The sequence below is a fragment of the Chaetura pelagica genome, unplaced genomic scaffold (assembly GCF_000747805.2).
Source record: "Chaetura pelagica isolate M959 unplaced genomic scaffold, ChaPel_1.0 scaffold260, whole genome shotgun sequence".
Classification (NCBI taxonomy): domain Eukaryota; kingdom Metazoa; phylum Chordata; class Aves; order Apodiformes; family Apodidae; genus Chaetura; species Chaetura pelagica.
In genome coordinates, this window is record NW_009951940.1 from 1,283,213 (window position 1) to 1,294,785 (window position 11,573).

At 38.8% G+C, this 11,573-nt stretch overlaps 1 protein-coding gene across 1 annotated transcript in view; it reads left to right on the forward strand.

Annotated features, from left to right (window-relative positions):
* Positions 1 to 11,573, forward strand: part of TRAPPC9 (trafficking protein particle complex 9) — a 453,230-nt gene that overhangs the window by 126,911 nt on the left and 314,746 nt on the right. The window lies entirely within an intron of this gene.

The window sequence follows — 11,573 nt, forward strand, 5'->3', positions numbered from 1 at the left end:
AAAAACAGTTTAAATTTTCAGATCACTTCATCACTGGGAATCCCTGTGAAGTGATCACATGAGAATGAGTCTTTTACTGAAATTTTGTTTATGTGTAAATATGTGAAATGTGTTTATGTGTTGGAAGGTGGGGGAACGTGTTCAATGTTCTTGAGTGTCTCAGAGGAAAAAAAGGAAGGAATCAGAGACTGACCATTTCCTGTTTACAGAGAAAGGAAATTTTTTGTTCCTTACTTAGAAAGGAGAGAGTTCTGATTTATCAGTGTGTGGTGCTTTTAGTTGATTTTCCAACCTAAGATTCTGGTATTAAGAGACCTGGGCCTGTTCTTGAGAATAGATGAGTGAGAAGGGACCTTATTAATGTCTATAAATACCTGAAGGGTAGATGTCAAGAACAGGCTAGTCCTTCTCAGTGGTGCCCTGTGACAGGGTGAGGAGCAGTGGACACAAACTGGAACACAGGAAGTTCCACCTCAACAAGAGGAGAAACTTTTTTACTGTGAGGGTTACAGAGCCCTGGGACGGGCTGCCCAGAGAGGTTGTGGCGTCTGCTTCTCTGGAGACATTCAAGACCTGTCTGGAGGTGTTTCTGTGTGACCTGCCCTGGGTGTTCCTGCTGCAGCAGGGGGGTTGGGCTGCATGATCTTCAGAGATGCATGATTCTATGATTCTATGTTTCCTCAAGAAAAAAGATGTCTGAATCCACTGATTATGTCTGTTACTAAGTGAGGAACTGCACCTAATGGTGATGATGTCCAGAATGTATCTTTTTGGAGGGGGAAAAACCAAAAGCAAAAACATGCGTTGAGCCTTTTTTTAAAATGCTGTTTTTATAGGATGTTCTGTTACTTTTAGAGGATAATTGATTTATGTGTAGAATTCAGATATTTAAGTAGTGGCAGCTTGAAAACAGTCATGGTCCAAGTATTGTTGGAATTGTGAGATCATGCTCAAAAATCAATGATAAATGCATACAGCAGACTAGTCTGACATGCACTGCTCAAATTGTCAGTGACTAGCCCTTTATAAATCTATTCTTCTGTGAAAACATTGTGATGCCTTTCATCTGCTCTAAGACCTTTACCTTTGTCAAGTTTTCATTGTAACTTTGCAGAAATTGAAGTGTATTCTCAGCTTTCAGGTGCAGGTGGGACTTGGGGCTGGAGCTCACGGGCACAGACCAGGTTTACTTGGCTGGATTATGGCAAAATGGGATCAGTGAAAAGAGGAAATGAATTTTATTGTCACCTGTGCTTCTGATTAGTATCTGCAATTATCATCTCGTGTGTATTGAAGAGCTAAGTCCAAATTCTGTATATTGAAGAAAAAGATTTGAGGAAATCACATACACTGAGTTTGTTAAGAGAACTGCATGTTTTAATAATGTGTGTGAACGCTTGGTTGGCTTGGAATATTGGCTTTCATATAGCATGCCTAGTGAAAGAAAGAAAATAACATTAGGATGGAATGTTCTGCAACTCTAGGATCTAATTTCTAGCAAAATTATAGGGCAAATTTATGTTCTGAAGCATTAATGCCCAAAAACTAATTTCACTGTTTAAAAAAATTTGGTTAGTTTTTATCGTCATCTTAAGGAGTAGGAATTTGCAATTATCTTTCCATGTAAAACACAAAAATCTGTTATAAATTTGGCTCAATAACTGTACTGATTTTGAAAATCATTGTGCTTCTAGAGCCTCTATTTCCAACCCAAGTAGCAGCTGAAAAATCTCAGTCTTCCATATTTATATGTTAATGGCCATGCAGAATAAATAGATCTATTGATTAAGTTATTCAAGCATTCCTGTTTTAAAACTGCTTTCTTCACTTGCTCCTACTTTTGAATAATCACTAAGTTGAGTTTATCCCTCACAGGGATTCCTGAAAATAACAAGGATTGTTTGGCACAAGGATACCAATGAGCTCTCATGTAAAAATCTCATAACTCAGTTTCAGTGATCTTTTATTTGTTAGTTGATTTTTTTTCTGATTTGCTGAATGCAGTGTATCTTTTGAAGTTACTTCAGCTGTTGTGGAGAAGGATTTGTTTCATCTTCTGAGATTGCTGGGTATCATTTTTGTTCAGAAAGTTTGTTTACTTGGGTAACGGTGATGGTCTTGGACCTGTGTCAGAGCATATGCCCACAGGGAAATATGTGTGAGTGTTCCTTATTTGTATGGGGTATAATCTCCATATTCTCTTTCATTTTAAAAGTTAGCAAACTTTGAAAAGTTAAGGTTTTTTATAATTGTTGAGGAAACAGAGTAATTAATACAATTACTTTACTTGTATTATTGGTGCATATAGCAGAACAAGATCTTGTCATTTAATTTCTGTTTTCATGATGTATGGATACATGTTCTTGGCACCTTTATGCCCAAGAGTTGGTTTTATCCACCTCTCATGGGTGTGTTCTTTTAGTGAGAAAATACCTGCCAGCATCTTGTGCCTTTACTCTTGGGGATCCTGCCTACAGGTTGTAATGAACAGGTTTCAGTGAGGAAATCAATTCAGTGATGCTGCTTCACAGCAACCAACATATTGTGTAGTCCTTGTAGGGAGAACCAGGCTGAGTTCTTGTTCTCCACAAACAGACATTTTTCCCTTTAAAAGTAGGGTGTGTGTGTTGGGGAGTCATCAACAGCTGCCCCTCTGTTTACTCTCCTTTTGTACCTTCCTACTTCAAAATTAGGACAGGGTTTCAGAATGGGAGAACTTTTCAGAATGGGAGGGGAGATCTAGTTTAGCGATTAGGAAGAAATTCTTCATTATAAGGGTGGTGAGACATTGGAATAGGTTGCCGAGAGAGTTTGTTGATGCCCCATCCCTGGAGGTTTTTAAGGCCAGGTTGGATGAGGTTTTGTGCAACCTGGTCTAGTGGTGGGTTCATGGCAGGGGGTTTGGAACTCAATGATCTTTAAGGTCCCTCCCAACCTTAAACAGTCTATGAGTCTGTGATTCTATGAACTTGAAGAACATGCATGATGACTTGCACCTTCATTCCTCCAAGTCCTCCAAAAACAGGGCTGCCTAATTTCCTAGCACACATTTTTCCAAGAGATCCTGCAGTGTCAGTAGACAGAAAAATCTCAATGGGAATGCTCCACATAAAAGTTACTTGTATTTAAATTATTTTTAATCTCTCATCTGTATCTCAGCCAAGAATGAGGAGCAGTGCTGGTATCAAAGTCGATGGAGGTAAAACCCGTGAGGAAGTTAAGAAGATGTATCAGCCACTTGGGCTTTCAGCTGCAGTGGTGCTGCCCTGAAGGCCTGGATGTTATTTGCCTTTAATTAAAGAAAACTGAATTCTGTGATTAATATTACAAGAAGAAGTATGTGTTATCTTTTCAGAGGGAAACTGATGTCTAGAAGGGAATACTGTCCAGAGGAATAATGCTGTATACTCCTGTCTTTTGGAAGTAACAGCAACCAGTGACAGGACAAGGGGGCATGGCCTGAAGCTACCCCAGGGGAGCTTGAGGTTGGATATTAGGAAGCACTTCCTCATGGAAAGGGTGATCAAACATTGGAATGAACTGCTCAGGGAAGTGGTGGAGACACCATCCCTGGAGGTGTTCAAGGAAAGGCTGGATGTGGCACTTAGTGCCATGGTCTGGCTGATGTGGTGCTGTCAGTCATAGCCTGGACTTGATGATCTCAGAGGTCTTTTCCAGCCTCAATAATTCTGTGATTCTGTGTTCTAGCTAAAAAATGCACATGAAAGAACTTGTGAATGGTGGTTGCAATAGCCAATTAAAAAGTGCACAGTTTAATGTGAGAGAAAAGCTCTACAGTAAAAGATGGCTGCACCAAGTATTGTCTGTCCAGCAGTTTGTCAGAACGACCTTTGATTCACCCTGTCTGTTAATGCAGAATGACTATAGTGTGCCTGCCTTTCAACTTCATATTATTCTGCTCACATCTCCATTCTCATTATAAGCAGGGCTATTTTTAGCTAGCACAGATTCAGAATATGCCTTGTAAGCTTAAGGGGGATATATTGAGCTCCTGTGTGTATTCACTAGAGATTCCTTGTTGAAGCTTCTGATTGTAGGACTGGGGAGGGGGGAAATGTAGTATTTAATTCCTGGCTCGTGGCTGCAGGAGCTATCTTTAGCTTCAGCTACTTGTCATTGCCATTGTGCTATTTTTACAAAGGGATGCAGCAGTTTCATTGTTCAGGGGCTTAACTAGACATAAATGTAGATGGATGAGGGAGATAAACAGCAGTGTACTGCAAAAATGGGTACTGCAAGTCAGAGTGTGTTTGAGTAAAACTGCACTAGAACATGAGCACAACAGGCAGCTCGTTCAATAGACAGGTTGTGTAAATTCACCTGCTTAACACGTGCTAAAAATGATGTTTAATTTTGCTTTAGACTGTTAAAGTAGTTTAACAGGAATAATAATATGGGCTTTGTTTGTAGTTGTATATAAAGAGGTCTGACTTACTGAAGTGGCATGATTTATTTCATGGCTTAATCAGTTATTAAGAATTTTATCATAGCTTTTGTAGTTGCCATGTGTGTTTTTAATAGAATACAGTGGAGAAAAATTAGTATGGATAATGCTTGCTGCAGTTCAGTCCTAGAGGATGATTACATATGCACTACAAGATGATTACATATGCATATCCTTTTAATAAGGCATGTATCAGGGCTCTTGCTACCAATTGCTACACTATTTGGTTCTTTAAGGAATAATACCTACTGGGAAAGTCTCCTTTTCTTATTTGGGTAAAATCAGGAATTCTATCTTGATCCATTAAGTATTCCTATAGATGTAGGTTTGCTTCATGATTTTCATTCAGAAGAAAAAAACATATATATAGTTGCTTTCTTGGCTATTGAATTTCTCCTTAAAAAAACCAGGATTTATTTTTAGCTAAAAAAAAAAAAAAAGAAATCAGAGAGTTGTGTCACTTTCAAAAATTCAGAAAACTTAAAGTATATTTTATCTATCAGAAAATCAGGTTATCTGTAAGTGAAAAGACTATTGTTCAATGGGAGAGGGAACAATGAATAGGTCTTTATTTCTGTAAAGCTGCATGATATTACTGTGCACTTATTCCATCAATTATTTGCATTTAAAGAATTCAATTTATCATATAATTATTTTTCTGAACCACGATATGTTACCTACAGGTAAAAACACCCATCACATTCATGTAACTGTTCATGTGTTCCTCTTCTGATCTTCACATCTTATTGTGGACCTTCCTTGGGCAGCTGAAGATTTTTGCCACATACTGAAGACATCAGGGAGGACTACTTTATTTTCAGTTTTGGAATAATACTCAGCTTGAAATAAACCTTGTGAGGATGAAGGCTTGGAGCTCTCCTTATCACAAATAACATGTTATATTTCTCCTTCCAAATGTCCTTTCAATACCTGTATTTCAAGTAAAGGAAGGTCTGAGTTTTTGAGGGAATGGTGTGAATTCCTGCACAGAGGAAGCTTTGAAGATCTCAGCAGCTAAGTCCCTGTGGTCTGAGTTCTGCAATGAGACCAGGCCAAACAGTCAATGCTAAGAAGTGTGTGTAGCTCAGGAGCCACAAAATGTGTTGTGAGAGCATTTAGATTTCAGGAATGCTGAGCTTTGCTTAGCTCTCAACAGCATGAAGTAGTAAAAACACGATGCTATGGACACTTAGTGGGAGGTATTTTCCTTTTCCATTGGAGTTTTTTGTCCTCCCAAAGAGAATTACAGAATCTGTAGCTAGTTAGCAGTTTCTCTTGGTTTCCTCTTCAGTGGGGCAGGGGGGTGTGGGTGGGTTTTTCACTTATCCTTCTGAGTGGGCAGGAGGATATTCAGCTTATGTATGTAAGAACACCTCTTGCCTCTTCCAACACTGCTGTTAAGCACCATTTTTTTATATAGACTTTATACAGACTTTATCCATTGTCATGTTACCTTGTAGAATCATAGACTGTAGTTACTGGAGAAAGAAGCAAAAATCACAAGTATTGGTCTTTTCATAGAACCACAGAATGGTTTGGGTTGGGAGGGACGTTAAAGATCATCAGGTTCCATCCCCCCTGCATGGGCAGGGACACCTCCCAGCAGACCAGGTTGCTCCAAGCCCCATCCAACCTGCCCTTCAGCACTTCCAGGGATGGGGCAGCCACAGCTTCCCTGGGCAACCTGGGCCAGGGTCTCACCACCCTCACACTAAAGAATTTCCTCCTAATCTCCCCTCTTCCAGTTTAAAACCATTCTCCCATGTCCTGTCACTCCCTGCCCTTGTAAAAGTCCGTCCTCAGCTTTCCTGTAGCCCCTTCTGGTACTGGAACATGTTAGAAGGTCTCTCCATGGGGATTTATAATGTTTTTAAGGCAAAAGAAACAACCCAACAAACCAGCAAAGAAAAGGTATCCAATTTGAAAAAGGGCTAAATCTCAGAAAAAATGGCTAAAATGGCTAAACACTCATGAGCTAATTTGCCTGAGAAGCAAGAGGAGCATGATAGGATTTAGGAATAGAACATGTTTAATGTTGGGCAAGTATTTTTATTTTTTTATTAAAGAAAGACATATTTGAAGGTTGCACACCTAGAATAAGTTCTATGTCAAATTTCAAACCCTAATTCCAGGAGAAATTACATTCATTGGTAGTGCAGGTATTTCTAGAAGCAGTTCAGAAACTGAAATGGAAGGATTATATTCTGACTTTATTTTTAGTATAGTCTTCATGCTGAGGGGGTTTTTGGTGGGTTTTTTTGTTTTTGTTTTGTTTTGTTTTTGGAAAAGTTAAATCTTAATGTGGAAGCTGCAATGTTACATTGTGGTGTTTCTTCACAGTTATTGCAGCCAGTATCTGCAGAGTCTCAGGAGCAAACTGCCTGTAGCTAAGCTCTGACATTTCATTTAATATTAAATGTTGAGTTCTGCTTAGTGTCATTTTTACTGTGCTCAGGGAATTCAGAAGAAAACCTGAAAGTGCAGCCTTTGTTACAAAGTATGAATGGTTAATTGAATTATGGCAGACAATGAGAATAAATATTTCAGAATTTAATGTTCTGGTTTGGAGAAAAAAAAAAAAAAAAAAAAAAGAGGATAAAAGTCTTGCTTTGCTTTCTGGAATACAAAATGCAGTCTGTGCAGTGATGCTCTACAGAAAGAAGAAATATTGTAAAACAGAATCTTCTGGTTCTTCTGCTAACAAGATACACACAGGGATAAAATCAGAGTTATTGCTAGTGAAATTGCTTAGTAATAAAGGTAAGAGAAACAAATCTTCTAGGCAAAGTGGAATTTAGTAAGAATTAAACCCAGAATCTTCTGACCTGAAATGTTTCCAGCTTTGTAAGTTTTACTAAGCTGAAAATTTAGATGCATAAAAGTATTTTTCATTACTGAGGAGGGCAGTACATGAAACCTTTATTGATTTTATTTTTTTTAAAATTAACATTTCACTGGAAATTTGAGCTTCCTGGGTGCTAATTCCACTTACTGTGTATCTTGTTCTCATTGTTGGTAGTTTCTTTGTTGATTTTATCTAATGTCTGTTCCATAATGCCCATGTTTTTGCAAAGGCAATATCTCCTTTAGTGTTCCTCATATCTTGAGGATTTTTTCTTAAAGCCAGTCTAATGATAAGAGTTGCTAATATTAAATTAAGCTAATACTTGGTATTCTTCTTTAGAATGTTTATTTTTCTTTCCATACAGCATGTAATGATTACATTTCTGTGGGTGGGTTCTTGTAACCTTCTGTTACAGCTACCTTAGCATGCTTTTGGTATAAACCAATTATTTTTGCTAAAATAGGGATCTTCTGCTACATAGAACTTTGAACCCTTTTTCAGGGTAGAGCTTATTGACTCCTGGTAGTCAGTCATCCCCTTACATGTGTGAACAAGCATTCAGAAAGGATTGAGAACCATATTTAACTCTAGCACAACAAATCCCCTTCATCACTCCTATTTCCTTCTTCATTTATATTATTATTGTGTCGTTGGCTGTTTTGGGGAGATCTGTTCTCAATCAGGAATGTTCTGGCTTCTGTGTAATAACACTGTTCTCTACGATAGAATGGAAATGCTCTGGAGACAGGCTGAGAGAGTTGGGGCTGTTCAGCCTGGAGAAGAGAAGGCTCCAGGGAGACCTTAGAGCACCTTCCAGTGCCTGAAGGGGCTCCAGGAAAGCTGGGGAGGGGCTTTTCACCAGAGAGGGCAGTGATAGGAGATGGGGTAATGGTTTTAAACTGGAAGAGGGGAGATTTAGGTTAGACATTGGAAAGAAATTCTTCACCATGAGGGTAGAAAAGCACTGGAATAGGTTGCCCATGGAGGTTGTGGAAGCCCCATCCCTGGAGGTGTTCAAGGGCAGGTTGGATGGGGCTTGTGCAGCCTGGTCTGGTGAGAGGTGTCCCTGCTTATAGCAGGGAGGTTGGACCCTGATGGTCTTTAAGGTCCCTTCCAACCTAAACCATTCTATGATTTTATGAAATTCTGCTTAGATTTTACTCTGTACTTCTGGTTAGGATGTACTACAGTTGTAGTTCACTAGAAAGAACTGATCTATGGATTGTAGTTCTTTGGATTGGCAATAAAAATCAGTATATGGAAAGTATTACTGTTCAGGGTCACTACTGAGGGCTTAGCAAGAGGATACTGACTGTTGTCAGTTAGTTAGGAAACTGTAATGTCCAATGTTTTGTTTTCTATTAGTGATATGGGCGTGTTAAAATAGCAATTCTTAACTAATTTTTCTTTTAATTCTAATAGCAAAGTGAATAGGGGAAGGATTTCCATGAACAAACTGGAGAGAATGATAAAAAAACTGGTACCTGCTCCATTCAGAAAATATGTTTGATGGCAAAATGCATGAGAGAAACCAAAATGTTAATATTTGGAAACTTTATCTATGAAATATTTGTCAGCATAAGGGGTGGTATTAATGTGTGATGCTCTTGATGGAGTCTTGCAATCTGGAATTTACACACAGAAACACTTTTGTTTCCTTTTGTCCATAAGTAGGAGGAAGAACCAATGAAGTAGTAAAAAAAAAAACCCTGGTCTGTAGATATTCTGAATTCCAGATGTGTTAACAACAGGCTTCTTTTCCTGGCTGCCTGCCCTGAGAGGCTGATCTACTCCCTCCTTCCTTCCCTTTCTGTTTTATGGATCATCTGCAGGCAAAATGATGTTGGTAGTGACCCCCTGCTGTTCCCTTTTGGTTTGCAGTTGTGCAGTTTGGAGAAATCTAATAAATGCTGTTGGTATTTGTAAAGATGAATAGAATCTGCAGCTCAGTCTGTTATTTGTTTAGGTTTGACAAGGCTGCCAGAGTCAGGATACAACATTGTTTGAGTCGGGGGCTGTGGGATTTTAGACCATTCTTCTCTGCAGGTGCTGTTGGAGACAGTAGTAAATTGTTTTAAATTGGAGCTTTGTAATCTTATGAAAGTGTAAGGATGTTTTTTCTATCCTAGAGGTAGAAAATCAATCTTTCATATTGTATGTGGAGTCTTTTCCAAGGTGTGTGTGTGTAGAGGGGTTGAAAGGAGATTGATTTTTTTTTTTTTTTTCTTTACATCCTGTTCATATTATATGAATCCTAAGCAATAAAACTTTCTCTGATCACCTGAAGGCTCCTAAAAAATTATTTCCTTCAGTCATGCTCCCCCTCTACACACACACCTACACTTCTGATAGAAGGTCTGCCTGATATTTTATCTCTGTGCCTGTGTGTACATTCCTGGAAACCCTACAAGGTATCATGGCCAGAGGAAGCTTGTATGTTTGGGTGTTCTGTGGTTCTTAGAGATACTCAAGGTATCTTGTGTCCTTAGTGTTAAATGGCCCCAGTTAGATCTTGCATTTTGGGTGAGAAGAGATATCCACTTGTTTTCTAGATGAACAGAAGACCATTGGGTTTTCTTCTCCCTGTTCTCTAGCATGGGGTGTGGGACACAGGCAGGGTCATCAGCAAGTTTTCTTTGACAGATTCCTCACTACCACAGGGACCAAGGTTATGGTGAAGCCCTTAAACTCCTCTGCTCATTGATGGCACTTAATGGTTGAATTTTTGAGCATTCTTTTCTGGAGGTTTTTCATTTGGTATAGGATGTTACGAAGGATTTTGCATCTGGGCTGATAATATTCTGTGGCCTTTCAAACTAACGTTTATTACCTGTTTACCTGTAATTATCTGGGACTGGGCTTCATAAAGCAGCTTTTGTGCCATGGTCTTGTGTAGAATGAGCCATGGGTCATGTAGCACAGTGACTTTCCCAAGCTGGGTGGTTTTACAGCAGTAACACATACTCTGTGTTACTGAAATAGGAGTCCAGTACCAGATCCCTGTACTTGTTGACTTTAGCTCTGTTTTTAAATAAATGGTTCAGGTGGTTAATTAGAATGAGGTGTTTTGAATGGGTTTGTGCTTTTTTTATCTTTGTATTTAATATTGATTAGCTCATCTGACATAACAAACTTCAGTTCATTAACAACAGGTTAGGAATTGACATAAACAGAGTAGATGGGTATGTCCAGAGTGTCCAGTGAAGGTTTTGATTTGTGTTATAAAATGACTCTTGTGAATTTTAATGAAACTAAATTCGGATTAGGAGTTAACCCACTTTGCCTAAAGACAAACTAGAAACAGGGAAAACACTGAAGTGTGCACATGCAGCAAAGCATTGAACTCTTGATTTTGGTATTCTTTGAATCGTTGGATTGTGGTTATTTTAAGAAATTTATTGTAACTGTGTTTCTGTTCTTTCAGTCAGGCTTAGAATCATAAAGGTTTTTTGTAAGTCAGAAAATCCTTAGTTTGTTCCTTAGAGCTTATGACTGTTCCTTAGAGTTGTTGATTTGAGGTTTGTGGGTTTTAGTTTTTGTTTTCTTTAATAAAGAATGAGCTAAAAGATAAACAGAGAGGAGACAGGCATTGTTTCTAAGTCTTTATATGAAAAGGCTCTCCTTCTAGATACAGGTTAGTATGGTCATATCCAGGTTAGGGTAGAGGTCTTTCTCTACCTCTGTCCTTGCTTTGAGACTTGGCAATAGCAGCTGCCTGGTGGCCAGAATAAGAGCTGAGGACGAATCCAGTGATACTTCCCCAATTCTCCCCTCACTTCCAGCAAATTGTATTTCAGGAATATAGTGGAAGAAGAGGTGGTGTGTAGTCTCTCTGAATGGATCAAAGGTTTGTTCTGAGCTTGAACACTGATGGTAACATGGGGACTGGTGTGCTGGGAGGCTTCCTACATGCTGTTTATTAAGGAAAAAATACAGAGTCCAAAATTGCAGCACAGAAGTGAAGGTTCAGCACTACTGGGAGTAATGAGTGGGTTAGACTAAGGCTAAAGAGTCATCCTCCTTTTTAATATTTGATGACCAATAATGTTCTATAAAATGAACATCAAAGAAGGACAAGGTTCATGCACTAGATCCAGTCAAGTGTTGTTTTAATCTGTTAGTTAATGGAGATTTAGGTGTGTTTATGGTGACTTGTTCAGAAACCAGATGCTTTTAGTTTTCTGTAATCTTTATCTGTCCACACTCTAAACCCTTAAGGTTTTCCATTTGATTGTGAAGGGAAAGAAGTGGTGAATATTATTT